Source organism: Aedes albopictus, chromosome 3 (genome assembly GCF_035046485.1).
Source record: "Aedes albopictus strain Foshan chromosome 3, AalbF5, whole genome shotgun sequence".
NCBI classification, from domain to species: domain Eukaryota; kingdom Metazoa; phylum Arthropoda; class Insecta; order Diptera; family Culicidae; genus Aedes; species Aedes albopictus.
In genome coordinates, this window is record NC_085138.1 from 390,143,040 (window position 1) to 390,163,166 (window position 20,127).

The following is a 20,127-nucleotide window of genomic DNA, read 5'->3' on the forward strand; positions in this document are numbered from 1 at the left end:
ACGTTGATCAGTCGAGTCATCAATAGAGTGAAACTACGTAGACAAGAAGTGGAAACAGCTATGGAAGCGAACGAAAACAGACCAGATGAGGGAGAAACCGTTTTTCGTTCGCTCACCAATATCGAAGGACTCTCACAACAGATAATAAAAACACTGAGAAGGGAATATCCTACACGAATAGCCACCAAAACAACAAACACGGTTGGCGCAATACTACCACCAATTAAAGACAAGACAGATAATGACGACCAAAGTAATGTAATATACAAGATCGACTGCAACAACTGTGATGGCTGCTACATTGGAATGACAACGACGAAGCTGAAAACACGCATATCGGGACATCGCTCAAATGTACGCAGACTGACGACACTAAGAGAAGCAGGACACACCAATTCGGACGCAGCGATCATTAGTATTAGAGAAAAGACAGCACTAGTAGACCACGCAGCAGAAAATGACCATGTATTCAGACTAGACGATGTAAAGATATTAGATAGGACACAAAAACCATCAAATCTTCCCATCTTAGAAAGCTGTTACATATACAACACGCCACACACGGTAAACAAACGTACTGACACAGACAATCTGAACGTAGTCTACGCTGGTCTACTCCACTCTATAACAAACCTAAAAAGAACGAGAACGAATAACCAAAACAGAACCAATGTAAACATAACACGAACCAACCACACTGACACAATTATAACCGACCATACAACACACGAATAGAACGAACTTTAAACTGTCATTTTGAAAACTATACGCAAAAGTAGTGGATTGCGGTCCGGGTTCCGACTACCAAATCAGTTTTTGGAAATTTGAAGGTTTTTCCGGTTCCAAAAAACGGACAAATTTGTAAGTAGTAAGTGACAATTAGGTATTCCTTAATTAACAATAACTTCTTATAGCAAAAACAAGGAATGACAGTTAAAATGTTTCAAAAAACAACTACTAGACGAAGAAACAACAACTTATTCGGTATGTGTTAAGTGTTGCGTAATGTGTTAAAAACCAATGTAAACGTCCAATAAAATTACAGATTCCCTGAAGAAGATCCAATAAGGATCGAAACGTTGGAAATAGAAAACATATAGTTGTTTTTGATCCCCGAAAAGACTGAAACGCCACAAAAACATACCCAAAAAGTCTACCAAACAGTCGTCGCCAAAGCTGTTAAACTTTCAAGTAAAAAATTGAAGTATTGAAAAAGCGATCACGCTAAAAAAAGTTAAAAAATAAATTGAAGTCAATTTGGAATACATGCCCATTTGCGAAATTAAATTAATCCTATTTCGGACAACCAAACCCCACACCAACCAAAAAGAATAGAATTCAAAATGGATCAAAGTAATTAAATTGCTATTATCTAAATCTATCCCAACACAAAATGTTTTTTTTTTTTTGAGTCAAACCAATTTTTGGGTATTTTTATACGTGGATTTTCACATATTGATATTGAACATAGCTTTACATGTTTCAATTATAAATCTATCCAATACAAAGAATATAATTTAGGATTCTCTTTTGAACCAGAACACCAGATTGGTTACACAGAAATTCAGAACATCAACCAGAAGTCGAATTTCAACTTAAAAGTTTTCTTATTCATAAGAGAATAAAATAAATACTTTGCATTAGATAGACTTGTGATTTAAACATATGGAGCTATGTTTAATTTAATATCTGTAAAAAACGCCCTGGATAAAATCTTTTGTTTTCTACCGAAGAGAAACACGCAAAATGATGACATGAAGTATTTGTTGTTAGGAACCGTCCATTAAAGACGTAGCATTTTAGAGGAAGTTTATGATATTGCTAGGAGCCTTCTATTAGGTATAGGAGAATATACTTTAAGAAGGGAGGAGCTGTCAAAAATGTTCTACTAATGCTACCGTGATTTCGAATGCAGCCATATGGTCAAACTCAAACATTACAGAATCCTTGAAAAAGGTCCAATAAGGACCGAAACGTCGGGTTAAGAAAACATATAGTTCTTTTTGATTGACAAAATTAGACTGAATTGCCAATTAAAGATATCATCCAACGTACAGTTGATCACCCAAAGAAAGTCAAACTCAAAGCAATAAACAAGTACGACCTCGATTCTCATCAGTCAACGAGATTGAAACTTTTACTACAAATCATTTTATTGCAATAGGTAAGTATCATTTAAAATAAAAAATCAATAATTTTGCTTTCGGGATGAAATTGATCAGTAAATGAAATACCTTTGCATGTGCCAAAAATATGTTTTCCACCTGAATTAACAACCCCAGAATGCGAAATGCTGCGCAAAAGTTTAACGAGTTTTCTCAATTTTAATTATTCAAGTTTTAAATTTAATAAATTTCATGAAAACGCCTTAAAGTATGCACTTTTCATACTGAAAAAGTGATTACTTCCGAAAAGTGCAATTTTATGTATACATTTGAATATTTATAAAATTTTTGATTATGAAATCGTGTTTAGCAAATACTTGGCAGCTAAAAGCATCCATTCGAATATTCATTACATGTGCGATACAGCCACGGTAACAAAAGTTTGAAAGGGTATTTGAGGTTCGCCAAACACGCAATTACGGAAAATATTGAATTTAATACAGAAATATGTGACTAATTGACTGTAAAACATGTAACTCATCATTCAATAATCCTTTAGCCGGATGATGGTCATTTTCTACAAATTGTTTTAAGTTTAAAGCAATATTTTTAACAAATGAACATGACCCTCACGTCGATCAATTTCACCCCACTGATCAGTTTCACCCGAAATCACGGTACCTCAGAAATGCTTTTCTTCAAAAGTGCGCATCTTGCGATATATGGCAAAATTTTCAATAATTATAAAAATGTCATGTTTTGCAAATTGAAATAATTTTTCTTATTTGCATTTTTTTTTACTTTTAAAGCGTATTGACATTTTTCAATGTTATGAAAGTTCACATGATTATCTAAAAGTCACCCATACATAACTTTTTTGTAGGTAATGTCATTTTTAAGTTATATTGAGTAAAAAACGGTCAAATACTTTAGACCTTTTCCAATATTAGTCTAGGTAAATAAAAAAAAACAACGTATGCAATCTTGCTTTAAAATACGTCTTTAAAGCTAAGAAATTCCATCGGATTCTGAGACAGTTTTGCCAAACCCCTACGGCGAGTTTGCGTGAATTCGTCATACACTCTAAAAAACACACAACCGAAAATGTTCAAAGTGCCATAACTTTTTTGTACATTTTTTTACCATTATGAAATTTCTACAGATGGTAGCTAACAGAATGAACTTTATTCTCACAAAATATCACGAAGGTAAAAAAATAAATTTTTGAGATATTTAATTTTTAGTAACAAAATTCAGTTTTTTTAGAAGAAAAACTAAATAAATTTTTCAATGTGTATTTTTCTGAGAGCCGCCATTTATTAATCTACAACTTTGCCGAAGACAGTTTTCCGATCAAACAAGCAGTTTCAGAGATATGATTTTTCATTTGCATGTGTTCCATTTTTTCATAGGCCCTATTTGAAAGTTAGTCGAGACTCAATAAAAAGTTTAAATATAAAAAAATAGTTATTTATATTGATTAGAACAGCTGTGCAAAATTTTATGCAAATCAAAAATGCAAAATAAAAAAAAATGGATTTTTTTCGTGCTGCTTCGTGGAAAGCCTCAAATGTCGGACTGCTGGAGAATGCCTCAAAACAAAGTACATGCTGGTAGCCGGAACCGAATTCCACAGGATCCGTCTGGATAGTAATGTTACGATAGACGGGGATACTTTCGAGGTGGTGGAGGAATTCGTCTACCTCGGATCCTTACTGACGGCTGACAACAAAGTGAGTCGTGAAATTCGGAGGCGCATCATCAGCGGAAGTCGGGCCTACTACGGGCTCCAGAAGAAGCTGCGGTCGAAAAATATTTATTCACACACCTAATGCGCCATGTACAAAACGCTAATAGGACCGGTGGTCCTCTACGGACACGAGACATGGACCATTCAGCGGTGTGCAGGAGAACGGTGTGTGGCGAAGAAGGATGAACCACGAGGTCGCTGCACTTTACGGTGAACCCAGCATCCAGAAGGTGGCCAAAGCCGGAAGGATACGGTGGGCAGGGTATATTGCAAGAATGTCGGACAACAACCCTGCAAAGCTGGTGTTTGCAACTGATCCGGTTGGCACAAGAAGGCGTGGAGCGCAGAGAGCACGATGGGCGGACCAGGTGTAGCGTGACCTGGCGAGCATTAGGCGCGACCGAGGATGGAGAGCGGTAGCCACGAACCGTGTATTATGGAGAAATACTGTTGATTCAGTTTTATCTTGAATTTGATGTTATACAAACCAAATGGAAAAAAAATAATTGCTCAATCAAGTATCTTTTTAATAAATTTTAATGGGCTAATTCTGAAGCCGCTCCAGGGATTACTTTAGAAATTCTTCTATGGATTCGGTAAGAATATCTAAGAAAGTCACTAGGAATTTCTTCAGAGTTTTCTACATATACAATGATTTTTAAAGAAAGCCTTCAAGAAATTCCTACAGAAATTAAGGGAAGCGTTTATCAAAGAAATTCACCAGTTATTTTCTTAGGAATCGCTCTCTGAATTCCGTTGAAAATTACCACAGGAATCTGTAAAGGAGTTTCTTTAAGATTCGTCCAGAAAATCTTCCAGGAATTACTCTGGAGCAGGGATGCCATATATACAGATTTATCTATATTATACAGATTTTTGAGCATCCGTACAGATTTCGTTTTATATGAAATACAGATTTTTGAGTTAGAGGGAGCTATTTTATTTTTGTATGGGATACAGATTTTTACCCAAATTTTGTATGGGATACAGATCTTTGGAAATAGCGATACAGATTTTTCAATAAATCATCTGGCATCCCTGCTCTGGAGATTCTTATATTGTTCCTTTTAGTGATTCAGGCAGAAGTTTTTCAAGAGATTCCTGCAGGAGTTCTTACAGATGTTCCTTCAGGATTTCCTCCAGTTCCATGTTTTCCCGAAAATCTCTCCGGTATTTCCTTTAAACATAAATTAAAAAATGTCTCCACTGATTCTAAGGAAACGATTCACAAATCAGGAAAATTCCCAGAAAATCCTCCACGAATGTTATGAAATATTTTGTCCAGGAATTTTCCAAAAAATTATCAATACACTTTACCAGAAATTTCACCAAGGGTTTCTCGAGGAGTTTTTACATTTTTTTTTTCAGGATGTTTGTCATGAAACTCTTTCTGCGACTCCTTCAAGAGTTTCCTGGGACTTTTTCAGTTATTTTTCTAGAGATTCATACAAAAATTCTTCTGAGACTTTTTCATGGATTCTGCTGGAAATTTCTTTAGAAATTCATACAGGGATTCTTTTAGAAATTTCTGCTTGTACTTCTATTGGAATCTTTTCAAAAACATCTCCAGAGACGATTGTAGAATTTCAGCAAGAGATTTTTTTTCCAAATGACCTTTCAGAAATATCTCTTACATTTCTTTAAAATCCCACACAGATTCTTTCAGAAATGTCGGGTCATTAATTAGCTTGGTAGCTTAGTTGGTAAAGCACTTGTCTAGCGAATAAGGGTCGTGAGTTCAAATCTCACCAGAGCTGTGGATTTTTTTTTCAATTAAACCAATAATTTACACAATTTGCCCCTGCGGTCTTTTCAGAAATACCTCCTGTGATTCCTTCAGGAATTTGTTGAGGAATTGAGATTACCTAAAGTAATCTCTTAAAAACGCCATGTGTAACCTTTGGGGATTCCTAGGAGAAATTCATGAAAATTTTCTGGAGAAATTTCCAGACAAACATTTCTGAAGCAATTCTGACGTTATCTTTACTCCTCAGTTTTTTTGAAAGAAAATAATCAGAAGCTTCTGGAATAACTCTGGAAGCAATTCCAAAAAAAAATTCTTGAGAAATTTCTGAAGGGATTCGTGGAGAAACCCGTAGAGGAATATCTGAAGAAATTAGGACAACTTCATTAATGATTTTTTTGAGGAAATCTCTCATCAAATTTTGAAAGATTCCTAGAAGATTTTCTAAAGGAATCCCTAGAATCTCCTTGGAATTCTGAGAAAAAAAATCTTGTACAGCTTTTTAACGCAGCATTAGTACACACAGATCACTAAAATATTAGAGAAACTTCCGAAGAAAACCCATCAGAAACAAACAAAAAAATCTGGAGGAATTTATTTTAGAATCACAAAAAAAAAATCTGAAAATTAGAAGAATACCTGGCAGAACTGGAGGTATTCATAAAATAGTATCTTGAAAAATTCCTTGATGAATACTAACGAATCAACTCTGGATAAGTTTCTGAAGGAGTTGCTGAGATAATATTTGAATAAATTTCCTGAAGCATTATGTACCGAAACATTTTTTGAAAGTATTCGTGAAGCAGGGATGCTATATATACAAATTTAACTGTATCATATAGATTTTTGAGCTTCCATGTAAATTAAAGAGCTATTTTATTTTTGTATGGGTTACAGATTTTCAAAAAAGAGCGATGATCATTCGGCGTCCTTGCTGTGAAAAAAAGGTCTGATTCTATACTAAGAAATCCCTGGACGAAATCCTGTAGGAACATCTAGAGAAACTCTCGGAGGAACTTTTCGAAGAATCTCTAGAGATTTTTTAGAGAAATTCCTAAATAAATGGCTGAGAGAGTCCCTAAATATATGAAGTAATAAATGAGGAAACCTCTGAAGAAATTCCAAAAATAATTTCTGAAAGAGTTAGTGGGAAAAAACAAATTTCTGGGGAAAACCGTAGAGGAACATCTGAAAGAATTTCTGAAAGAAAACCGAATCTCCGTAAAAAATCTCCGAGAATTGCATCTTTTAAAGACACCTATAAAGGAGTTTGTGAAAAACCCCTGGTGTTATTAGGGTATGTGCCATCACTAATCTCATGCTCCCATTTTCATCCTATTCCAAAACAAGCGATTACGGCAACGATTGACTCCGTTCTTTTTGTTTTCATGGGTGCTTACTTCTAACAAAAAATACAAAAATAAGAAACAAAACAAACAGCGCTTCAATCCTTTGTTTTTCGTGGGATGAAAATGGGAGCCACATGCTTAATAAGGGAACCAATACCCTACTATAGAAGAATTTGTTAAGAAGTTTCTAAAATAATTTCTAAATAAATACCAAAGAAATACTGCGGTAGGAAATCTGCTAGTATTTCTGGAGGAATTATTTCAGAAATTGTTGAAAAAAAAACAGAGGAATACATGCACGATCTTCTGTAGTAATCCTTAAGGCTCCCTGAATTTCTGAAAAAAACCGTGGACTAGTTTCAAGGAATCAAATGAAGAATTCCTGAAAGAGTCTCTGGAGGTATCCTTAAAACAGACATGGACAAGAATGCTTTCTAAAGGAATATTTGAAGGAATCTTCGAAGGAATTCCGGTGAAATAGTTCTAGAAATTGCGAGAATTTCTATCGAAAAAAAAAACATACGGAAAAAAATTGGCAATTCCTGGAAGAATCACAAAAGAATATCTGGAGATGTCCCTGTAGATCGTCATGGAGGAAGACGTTCACGGGAAGAAAAACATTCTAATTCTCAAAGGAATCTTTAGACGAGTTCTTGCTGAACTCGTGAAAGTAACTCCTGCAAGAATGTCCGTTCCGTGAAAAATACAAAAAAAAAATCGTGAAAACATAATTCATGAGGAGGTTTCCCTGTAATTATTCCTAATAAGGTGCAATATTGAAGTAATTTCCATGGAGGCGTACAGGGTGCAGCTGTTTAGAAACTTTGAGCGGCAGTCCTGACCGCGAGCTCGCTGCACTCCACAGCAAACCCAGCTTCCAGAAGGTATCCAAAGCTGGAAGGATTCGGTTGGAATGGCATGTGGCAAGAATGATGGCCAAAAACGCAGAAAAACACAACAATGACACAAGAAGCCGTGAAGTGTAGCGGGCAAACTTGGTGGACTAGGTGGAATGTGATGTGTCGAGCTTTGGAGCTGGTCGACGGTGAAAAATGGCAACCGCAAACCGAGTATTAATGGCATATTATTGTCGACTGTTTCAACTGAATGTGATGTGGAGAAATTTAACGAAGTAAGAGTTTCATGTCATTGTTTTCTCAGAAACCAAGCCTCAACATTGGCTTCCATTGTCCAAAAAAGGCAAATAAATCCCAAAACTCGTGCTAATTAAAATTTCAGTTCGTAAATCAGCCAAACAAAGTCTCGCTCTAGAAGTTTCGTTTCATTATGACCCACTTTCAAACATAAGGTACCCCGGGGCAAGTGAGAATCCGGGGCAAGTGAGACCTACAGCTATAATTTTTTTTTATTTTTCTATTTCAAGGCAAACATTCTTCATGGAAAACATAGGTATCACATAGACGGATACTTTGAATTCAAAAATTGTTATTGTTCTCACCATAAAGAGACCATATATGTTATTGTTTTTCATGTGTCATTTTCAATTCACTAAGTGAGATTAGCGTACCCCACTACATTCGTCGTTTTAAAATAGAATAACAAATAAAGTAAAACTTTTTTGGTTTTAGGATAACATTTGGAGTGCTTGCAAATTATTTCAAGCGAAAAAGCTGTATTTTCATTTGTTACCTTTAGACAACTGCTCTCACTTGCCCCAGTGCATTTCAGCATCTGGGGCAAGTGAGACCTATGAGAGTTAACAAACACATTTTCATAGTTTAATCTCGCTTTCTTCAGCCTAAGTCGAAATTTACACAAAAGTGAAGGTAAATCGGCGCCTTAAGTAATGAACCGTTTAATTATACTTAATTACTTTTATTCTGATGATATAGCTGATTCTTGGGTAGTTCATTTTTTTTCGAAACCATCTATTATTTTATATTTTCATCCAAGCAGATTCTATTATTTTTTCGTTTTTCGCTGCATAATGAGTTTTACTGAGTGTTAAGGAATCAGCCGTAAAGAATGAAAAAAATGGAAAACGACTTATGCAAAGTTCACGATTTAAAAATATTTATATAATGATCGTAAACTTATGTAAGGGAAAACATAACATCTGTAAAGCTTGAAAAATTTTTTGGCAAGATTCATCAACTACGTAATATGAAAAGCAAGTTTGGAAATCTTTCGGCATTTAACTTTGTGGCGCTTTTTGTATGAAAAAAAAAATCAATTTGTTTTGCACGAGCTGCTAGAGTTAAATCATTTTTTTTCACAGTGATTTATCATTATATGTGTTACGTAATTTATGCACGATACCACAAAACTCTTCTAACATGAATCGCTAAACATAAATATTCGCATAAGATATTTATAATTTATGCTACCTTACATATAAGCAGCAATCATATATAGCCATTTGTAACATTCCAAATAGGTCCCACTTGCCCCATGATACGGAGTAAATGAAGATCTACTCAACTTTTCATTATATGCATAATATACAGAATGTAAACATTTTGAAACAGTTTTAATGCCCATTAATAAGAAGAAATATACCAACAATGTCTTTTAGAACCATTGAAATTATAAAATTATTTATGTTTGAAATTTTTTGGCTTGACAAAACTAAACTAGCATTTTTTTAAGTCCCACTTGCCCCGGGGTACCTTACTGCTCTTGCGTTGGGGCTGCACTAACATATCCCCGTTCCAGACGACATCCCAGATTTACTGTCATCGTAACCATGCCCCAAGATAGGAAACCTTGGGTGACAAAAATGGAGGTCATTCCGGCTTGCACCCAGCACAAGTTCCACAAAGTTTTCACCACCTCCCACCCCTTCTGGACTTGATATGCTAGGGAGAACTGGTGAACCCTTTTGTCTCATTTTTGCTGCCTCCCGGCTAGGACACAGGACGAAATTCTCTATCATCATTCAAATCCACTTTGCATAGTCGATGCCGCTTTAGTCAGCATGTCGTTCGCCCTGCTTCGAAAACGGAATCCGATGATGGCCGGTGCTCGTCGCAGTCACCACGCTCCGGGAAACGTTAAATAGATGTGGGTCGTCCCGTTCCGTATGCGGAGTGATGCGAAAACCATAACGCGCCATCCTACTTTTCAACGGTCCCCGACTTGGGAAAGTTTCTGACCGTGTTGAAGACCGGTCTATTTCGTGGTGATGGAATCTCGGAGCAGCGCAGCAAAGTTCGGCGGTGTTCCCCTTCTGGCGGAGTGGCAGTTTCCCGTGGGTGTCCGAAACAGTATACCTAGTGAGAATCCAAACGGAAATGCGAGGAGACAATAAAGATATCGCAAACAGAGCAACCAAACCGCATATCGGCGCAATGTGCCACTCTGGACCAGTTTGGATACATTTGAATTAATGCAATGGAATGAATGGCATCAGACCCCAATGAAATGGCAAATAGTTTTCCACTGCACTGGTAGATACTGTAGTGAAACTACAGTGTCGGACAAAATAATAAGACCACCACCCGTTTTTCATACAAAATGGCCAAGTTTGACGATGTGATACTCGGTTTCTAGTGAACCGATTTGGCTGAAATTTTGACAGTCGCCATGGAATTACGTGAATTTTGATTTGTATTTAATTGATTGAGTTCTGTTCACTACATCAAAAGTTGTGGATATACGAAACGACAAAATAATAGGACCACTTTCAGATTGCCATTATCAAAGGATATATATGAGTATCTGATACTTGATGATTGATAAACAAGTACTAAAGTTAAGGATGCCATTTAAACTTGGGGACATTTTTATTTATTTAACCACAAAAAACCATCATAAAAATTTGGTGTCAGAATTTTGTCGCACCGTATATCTGTAACTTTGAAAGTAGTGAACAGAACTCAATCAATTTAATACAAATCAAAATTCCCGTAACTTCATGTCGGCTGTCAAAATTTCTGCTAAATCGGTTTACTAGAAACCGAGTACCATATCGTCAAACATGGCCATTTTGTATGAAATAGGACCGGTGGTCTTATTATTTTGTCCGACACTGTATCTGGTGCGAGGTTTTGTACGAATGTGATTCCAGAAGCCGAATGATGCTTTCAATTTGGTCTGTTATTGATTTGCCAAACTGCGACAGAAATTTGAGTGCCTTTGCAATAGTGTCATCGGGGTTACCCCAAGTTACTCACTGAGTTATCAGCTCATGAGATCATACAAAAAAAATCACCTCCTAGCTTGAGCACCCTAGTAAATATAAGAAAAACAGACGGTGTTTTTTTTGTATTTCTATACATGTAAGAGAATATCTTCTCAGTGGAGTTGAGAATTATTTTAGCCTTACTAGATATATAAAGATCGGTCTTATTTATAGCTTCACAAATACAAGAAAAGTTTTCTGTGCCATTTTTTTTAATGCTGTGCTTCTCAAATTTGAAAGAATAAAAAACTTTTTCTTACTAGAGAATTTTGTGATTAACAAATCCTTACAAAAACAATAAATATTCTGGCGACTTTTTAATAAATAAATCGTAACCCCTCAAATTCCTCCTGAAATTTCTCTACGGGTTCAAAAAAACAATCAAACGTCCTTCCAAAAATTTTCTCCAGGAATCTTTTAAATTTCTCATGGATATCTTAAGAAATTCATCCAAAAATCCTCCAGGTTCTTCAGAAATTTCTGCAGCGATTTTTTTCAGATAATCTTACAGGGATTTTTTTTAGGATATCCTGCCATGAATGCCTTTTGAGAATTCTCTTAGAATTCCTTCTTACTGGCATTCTTCCTTTCATTCTTTCAGAAATTTCTCAGTATCCTTAAGAATTTTCTTTAATCTGTTCGAGAATAACCGCAGAAGTTATAATAAGAACTTTTTTATAAATCCTCTCTGGATAGAGATTGTTGCAGGAGTTTCACAGAATGTAATTTATTGGAAAATTTTCTTAAAATTTATTTAGAAATCCTCCAGGAATTGCTTAGGAAATTCTTTCCAAGGTTTCTCCATGAATTTTTTGAGAAATTTCTTCAATGATTTTTGCAGAAATTCCAACAAAGATGTTTAACCCTTTGGAGCCGGAGGGGTCATATATTACCCCGGCGATGAAACCGAGCATAACAAACGTGTTCGACACCAGCGAGGTTGCGTCGACAGCGGCGAAAAAAATCGGCTCCAAAAGGTTAAAAGAAATGACTCTTGTGATTTCATCAGACATATACCCTGGGATTTCTTGAGAGATCCCTGCACAATTTGTTATGATATTCCTGCACGGATTTTTCAGAAGTTCTTCCAGATATTGCCCAAAAATACTAAAATAATTAAGGAACCCCTGATGGAATTTCTAAGAAAACCTTGGCGGATTGTCTTCAAGAAATCCCTCAAAAATTCTTGTAGATACCTTTGGAAACACCTGGAAGAGATTCTTGTATTTTTTTAAGAATTCTTGAACAAAAAGTTCTGAAGTAATTTCTGAAGTTGTCTCTTAAGCAATTCTTGGATGAATGCCTAGAAGAATACCAGAAGAATCATCTTAAGACAGCTCCTTAATTATCAGAAAAAAAAATCGTTAGAAACTTATGAAGGAACATTGCAAGTACATAATTTCAAGGAAAAAATACTTGAGAAACTTCTGCAGGGGTTCTTGGAAAAATCCGTAGAGGAATTTCTGAAGAAATCTCTTGAAAAACGTGTGCAAGAAGTTGCAGACAAAAGTACTGAATGAAGTCTGAAAGAAATTCCTCAATAATTTACTGATGAATTCCTTGTGCATTTTCTGAACGAATCCTTGGAAGAGATTTCTCACGTAAATTCGGAAGGGATTTGTGAGCAAAAATCAAAAAAAAATAAATATGTTGGCAATTTTTTAATAAATAAATAAAAACCCCTCAAATTTCTCCACGGGCTTAAAAAACAATCAATCATCCTTTCAAAAATTTTCTCCAGGGATCTTTTAAATTTCTCATGGATATCATAGGAAATTCATTAAAAAATCCTCCTTTCTTCAGCGATTTCGTCAGATAATTTTCTAGGGATTTTTTTTAAAGAAATTCTACCATGAAAGCCTTTCAATCTTCCAGGTCGCACGCCATCAACCAACCGAAACTTTACCGCGAAAGGCGAGGTTTTTTGGTAGTGTTGTACTTTTTACGACAGCGCGCGCGCTGATGGGTTAAGAACTGTCTTAAAATGTCATCTTTCTGGCATTCTTCCTTTCATTCTTTAAAAAGATCTTAGCATATTTTAAAATGTTCTTCAAATTGTTCTAGAGATTACTCCAGAAGTTATGTTAAGAACTTTTTTATAAACCTTCTCTGGATAGGGATTGTTTCAGGCATTTCAGCTAGAGCTTTATCAAAAAGTTCTTCCATGTAGTTTTTCTGAAGTTTTTTTTAATGTCTTTAGAACTCCTGCATGGATTGCTTAGGAAATTCATTCCAAGGTTTCTCCAAGTTTTTTTTTGAGAAATTCCTTCAATGATTTTTACAGAAATTCCAACAGAGACTTTAAAACGAAATGACTCTTGTGATTGCATTACATATATCCCATGGGATTTCTTGAGAGATTCCTGCACAATTTGTTTAGATATTCCTCCCCGGATTTTCCAGAAGTTTTTCCAGATACTGCACAAACACGCTAAAAAAAACAAGGAACCCCTGAAGGAATTTCTAAGAAAACCTTGAAAGATTGTATCAAGAAATTCCCCAAAATGTCTTGGAGATACCATTGGAAACACCTAGATGAAATTCTTGTATTTTTTTTTAAGAATTCTTGAACAAAAAGTTCTGAAGTAATTTCTGAAGTTGTCTCTCAAGCAATTCCTGGATGAATGCCTAGAAGAATACCTGAAGGATCATCTTAAAACAACTCCTTAATTATCAGAAAAAAATATGAGAAACTTATGAAGGAACTCTGTAAGTCAAGTACATAATTGCAAGGAAAAAATATTTGAGGGGTTCTTGAAAAAATCCGTAGAAGAGTTTCTGAGGAAATCTTTTGAAAAAACTGTGCAAGAAATTGCAGACGAAAGTACAGGTCTTAAAGTCTTAAAGAAATCCCTCAAAAAATTACTGAAAAATTCCTAGTGGATATTCTGAACGAATCCTTGGAAGAACTACAGAAGATGCCTTTGAAGGAATTTTTACAAAAATTTCTCACATAATTTCTGAAGGGATTTGTGAACAAAAATCCTCCTTTAACTACTACCTGGAGAATTTTCTGAAAGAATTCCTGCAGTAACAAATAGAAATCCTGGAGGAATTCTTTAAATGCTTTTCTTTTAGACTATGAAAAAGATTTTTGAGAAATTTCTGAAGAAATTGAATAAATCCAAAGCAATGCCTGGATTGGAACTATTGGAGAAACCCGTTGAGAGTTTTCTCGAAAAATGGTCAAATAAATACCCGAGAAAATCCCTGACTAAATGGAGTCATATATGAAGGAACTTAAGGAGAAATTCTAGGAGTAAATTTTGAAAATGTTTCTGAACAAAATTGTGAATAAGACATTATTGAAAGAATCTCCGAATCTTTGTAAAAAAAACATTCTTTTCAAGAAACGTTTGGAAGAACTCCTGTTAACACCTCTGGTAAAATTCCTATACGAAATTCTTAACAATTTCTAGAAGAATTTACGAAGAAATGACTAAGAAAAACCCCTAGAAAAAATTCTGACAATATTTCTGCAGTAATTATGTCAGAAATGTTTATAGAAATAAATGAAGGAATGAAAATATTATAAGTTCATATTTGAGGTCATCTTTGAAAAAAAAATACTCTATAAAATCGTTTATGGAATCCCAGGAGAAATTTCGGAAAAAAATATCTGAGGAAACCCGTGAACAAGTTTCAAAATTATTCTTTCAAGATTTTTTTTAAGAAACTTATAAAGAAGTGTCACGGAAAATTCCTGGGTGAATTCCTGAAAGAATCTCCTGAGTAATCCCTGGAGAAATTTTCAAAGAAATACATGTACAATTTAGATTGGGTCAACAAAGTCGATTTTTTGGAACAATGCTTTTTCAATTCCTTTTAGCGTCCAAAACAACTGTGCAAAATTTGGGAGCGATTGGTTTCTTCCCCTTATTCCGCATTGCAATTGAAATTTGTATAGAATTTAGTATGGGAAAATTTGCTTTTTGGCATTTTTCTCATAAATTAATTTTTTTTGTCTAAAACAATCTAACTAATGACGTTAAAGTATAGCCTGGCGAAAAACTTTGCTGAAGACTGCAAAGTGATCCGATACTTGTGAAAAAAGTTATAACGAACAGATTGCCCGGTGGTGCTTAACGTTTAACATGTAAAGGAATAACATCAATAATAAAATCTCAATTTTTGGCCTAAGTTTCCAGGCGAATAACTTTTTTCACAAGCGTCGGATCACTTTGCGGTCTTCGGCAAAGTTTTTCTGCATATCCTAGGCTATACTTTAACGTCATTATGTACATGGTATTTGACAAAAGAATTCAACTTATGAGTAAAATGCAAAAAAGTACGTTTTCCCATACTAACTTCCATACAAATTTCAATCGCAATGCGGAATACGGGGACACAACCAATCGCTCCCAAATTTTGCACAGTTGTTTTGGACGCATAAATAGATTGAAAAAGCTTTGTTCCGGGTTGATACGACCAAATTTAAAGTTTCTCCATACAACGTTGACCCACTCTAATGTACATGAATGCATTTTAAAAAGGAATTCTTACTGAAATCATTGTTAAATCCTGCGATAATATTTTTTATGTAAACATTCCAGAAAATGTTTGATAAATCGTCCAAGAATTCTCAAAAGAACTTTTGGCGATGTCCCTAAAAGTTTACCTGGAGATGATCCTGGAGAATATTCTAATAATTTCTGGAAGAATTCTCGCCAAACTCATAAAATGTTTCGTGAAATAATAAAACATGGAAGGGTTTTTCTGGACTAACTCACAATTGGGCGCAATAGTGATGTCATTTCTTTGGGGTGTACTTGTAGAGTAACTATTTCCAGGGTTGACAATCGTCCTTCTCGTCACCACTGCGTGAAGATAACAATAAAACAATCTTCGTCCGGAAGAACAACGGCGACGATTAGCCTTTTCGTCGCCAACTGCGGGCTTCACGACGAAGCTCAATCATAAATAGTCATCCACCAACTTTTTCGTCGTCCTCTTTGTTCTCTGGAAACGACTCGACGACGGACCAAGCGAACGCCAACTGGGAATAGCTTTTATTGGCGTTTCGGCACTTACGGTGGTGTGAAACCTCACTAGCTCAGTTGGTAAGAGTGCTGGATTGGCAATCTAGAGGTTCGTTGTTTGATTCCAGGTGCAATTATTTTTTTATCAAAATCTTTTTTTTTTGTGTTGCTGGTGGCAACATTGACTCCGTCGGCTAGACGCACTTGGACGAAGAGCGAAACAAAGCGAATGAAGATTTTGTTTTCGTCACGATGCAAGCCCTTCACGACGATTCGCTGGCTTGACTGAGTCATCCGATGTGGAACGAGCAACGATGACGATCTAGTTTTCGTTCTCGTCGTCGACTTTTTTGGTCGTACGGCGACGATTTTCAGCCCTGACTATTTCTGATTTAACAATGTTAGCACTGCTTCTGAAATGAACTGCAGGTGATTGAATCTAAATAGGTCAAAATGGAATTTTCAGCACTGCCTCCAGGAGGGATCAATTCGGAAATTTCGCCAAGGATTTCCCAGTTTTTTTATTCTTCAACCACCTAACCTGATTTACAGCTCTTTCGTCCAGTAGGGCAGTACCCCAAGCAACACACATGTTATAATAGAGTTACGACAGCGCAAGTTTTGGTTGTATAGAAGTTTATTTTACGTAATTCTAACATTGTGTTGAAATAACGTAAAATAAACTTCTATACAACCAAAACTTGCGCTGTCGTAGCTTTTATATAACATGTGTGTTGCTTGGGACGTGAGCGATTCCAATTGGCAGCTGCACTTACACTTTTGTACAACGCCTAAATGTATTCTAATTCTACTATATCGAACTGGGTGCCATTACCATGTCCATGGTAGAATGGTGAGAATGAGGATGTTGATGTGTGACTTTTGTTCCTTTTCCAGTTATGAGTTGCCGTTAGACGATATTCAAGTTTTCGGGTCCGTTAGAGCATATGCTCAGAAAAGAGTGAGGTGTCAGCAGCTCTCTGGGGGAAGAGCAACTGATGAAAAATTACAAGCAGGGATGGAAACACTCACTTGCGAAGAGTTACACTCACTTGCTGTTTTCTCAGCTCAGAAGCGTGCAATCAAGAAACGGTGTATGGATGACCTTTGCCTTTTGGTTTTGTCTAAAAGTTTGCCGAATAAAGTATGGGTCGCACACGCATATCGAAGGCGTCAGGGAGCTGCGAAGACAACTCTCCACGAGGTGAATGTAAATTACACTCACCTTGTGGAGAGTCACTTTCACAAGTCTGTCGCGACTTTGGTATGGGTTTGCCACCCTTACTCTATTCAGCAAACTTTCAGACAAAACCACAAGCCAAAAGTCACCCATACATCGTTTCTTGATTGCACGCTTCTGTGCTGAGAAAACAGCAAGTGAGTGTAACTCTTCGTAAGTGAATGTTCCCATCCCTGATTACAAGTACCGGATTAGGGATCAAACCCATGACCATTCACTTATGAAGTGAACGTATAACCACTACGCCACTGGCCCCGGCTCTAGCTCCGGCTAGTCTCCAGAAATTGTCCCTGGAATTTCTTCAAAGATTCATTCAGAAACTCTTCAAAAAAATCAATGGAAAATTTTCTTCTTGGCTTGCTTTAGGGATTCCTTCAGAAATTCCACTAGGTTTTTTTAGAATATTATGAATGAATTCCTTGAGAAGTTTTTGCTCCGTTTTTTTAGAAACACAGAAATTCCTTCAGGATTTCGTTTACATATTAATTCAGAATTTTTCCAGATATTCCTCTGCAAAATTATTCAGATACACAACCGCGTACGGAGATTTTTCAGAAAATATCCCAAGACTTTCACAAAAATTCTCCAATGGATTTCTTTTTGATTTTTTTCCAAAAAAAAATCTACAGAAACTCTACTAGGATTCTTTAAACAAAATTATCAACAAGTGCACTCCACTTGAATACTAGTGGCAAAGCTGGTACGAATTGCTTAAATTGAATACCTTTCCTCCACAAATTTCTTTGGAAATTAATCTAAAGAATCTTTCAAAATTTCTCTAGAATTTTTTTAGATTACTCTAGAATTATTTTTTTCGAAATTCTTCAGAAATTCCTCTGGAGTTTCCTCCAGAATTTTCACAAACAATCTCTTAGCAATGGTTCTGAAGTACTTCTACGAATTAATTCAGAAATTCCTCCAGGGATATTATAGAATACAATTTTCAGAAAATCCTCTAGATATTGATTCAAAAACTTCTACAGGCAATCCTTTGAAAATTTTTCAAAAATTTTTCCGGGGGTTTTTGAGAAATCTTCCGAAAATTCCTTCGAATTCCTTAGGAAATTTCTACAAACATTCCTCCAGAAATTACCACTGAAATTATTTCATGTTTTGCTTCTTGAAATCGTCCTGGGATTCATTTGGAAATATGCTTCAGAAATATTTTTGGAAATTCCTCCTGAGATTTTCCCAGCAATTTTCTTAATAATACTTTGAGAAAATCTTGCAGGTATTTTTCAGATTTTTATCTTTCAGAAACTTTTTGGAGGATTCCTTTAGAAATTCTTTTAGAAACTACTCACATTTTTTTTTCTAAAGAATCATGATTGTTTTTTTCATAAATTCCTTCACGGATTACTTTAAAAAATGAGCAGCAGTTTTTACGAAATTCTTCCAGATAAGTTTTCATGAAGTTTTTCAGGGTATTAACCAAAGCTTTCTTCAGACAAGATTTTTTTCTAGAAATTCTTCACGGCTTTTGAATTTCCTCCACACTTTTGGAATTTGTCTTCGCTTTTTTTTCAAGATTTTTCTAAGAAATCAGTCCACAGACATTTCCTATGAATTTCTACGGCAATTTCTGTTATAGCTTCACTGGAGATTTTTAGGAATATTTCAGATTATCATCCATTTGTTTCTTCAGATATTGCTCCAATGATGTCTTCGAAAGAACGTGCTCAATTTTTTTCTTCGAAAAATCATCCAGTTTCTTCAGGGATCTTTCTAAAAATATCTCAAAAGATTCCCTTAGGAATTCAAACAGAAATTTCTCAAACAGTTTCTTAAGGTATTAAGTAAACTGTTTTTTTTTATTTCTACAGGAATTCAACTCGGATTCCTCCAGCGATCTTTTCAAGAATACTTTTAGAGATTTTATATGTGCTAGACCACATAGTTCTTCATTTGTTAGTTCAATAATTTACTAACGGAATTGTTACTAGCGTATCGCGGTAACAATAAAAGACCATGTATGGTTTCCGAATTCGTAGCGGCCTTTATTCGTCCGAAGTTTAGGACCGTTTTTAATTCCTGTGCATGTACACAATATTTTTAGGGCATGTTTTAGGGTTAAGTTTTAATGTGTAATTCCTTACGTTTAGTGCATATATGTGTGTCTTTTACTCTCGTTCCGGCACTAACTTCCTGCACACACTGTTTTACTATTCAGTCCTATTAAAATTTATGTTGCATGAATAGTGGATTTGCACTAAAAGATATGAAATTCTCACCTCATAGAATTAATCAATCAAGTCTAGATTTCGCCCAGCTTCTCCGTACGTAATAGGTTAGAGTTGTATATATAGATTCTAAGTTTAGGATAAATGCTTAGTTTAAGGCCAATTTATAAATTTACAAACTCATCTACCTGAGAATTCACTTGCATGTAAGAATAGTAATTAAGAAAATAACTTTAGCGTAAAATATAGCTTTTAAGTAACAGATAACGTGATCTTCGTAGATTGTACTTCACTTTTCGATCCGCTTTGTCCTCAATCTGTTTAGTCATCTCATCTGCCCTGACAGCGTTCATTGTCATCCGATACGTGACGCGCTGTCATACAGACGGTTGTGTCGACTGGCAGGGTTGGTATTGTTGAGGTGGTATCAACGCCGAGGGGCTTCGGCGACAGGAATCCTTCGGAAATTAATTTGGAAGTTACTCCGGAAATTTCCTCAGATATTTCTCCAGATATTATTTTGGTAATCTCACCAGAATCTTCTTCGGTATTCCGAAGATTTTGTAAGTCACACGGCCAATCTGCAGCCTCTTGGGAAAACTTACATTTTTTTTATGATGAGAAACAGGAAAGACC

General features: G+C 35.7%; 1 long non-coding RNA gene across 1 annotated transcript; it reads right to left on the reverse strand.

The window, feature by feature from the left end:
* Positions 1 to 19,243: 19,243 nt before the first annotated feature.
* Positions 19,244 to 19,929, reverse strand: LOC115264878 (uncharacterized). The gene is made up of 4 exons (XR_003896390.2): positions 19,680 to 19,929; positions 19,543 to 19,620; positions 19,408 to 19,483; positions 19,244 to 19,342 (listed from the first exon to the last, which is right to left on the reverse strand). It is a non-coding gene; the product is annotated as an uncharacterized LOC115264878 (long non-coding RNA).
* Positions 19,930 to 20,127: the final 198 nt, after the last annotated feature.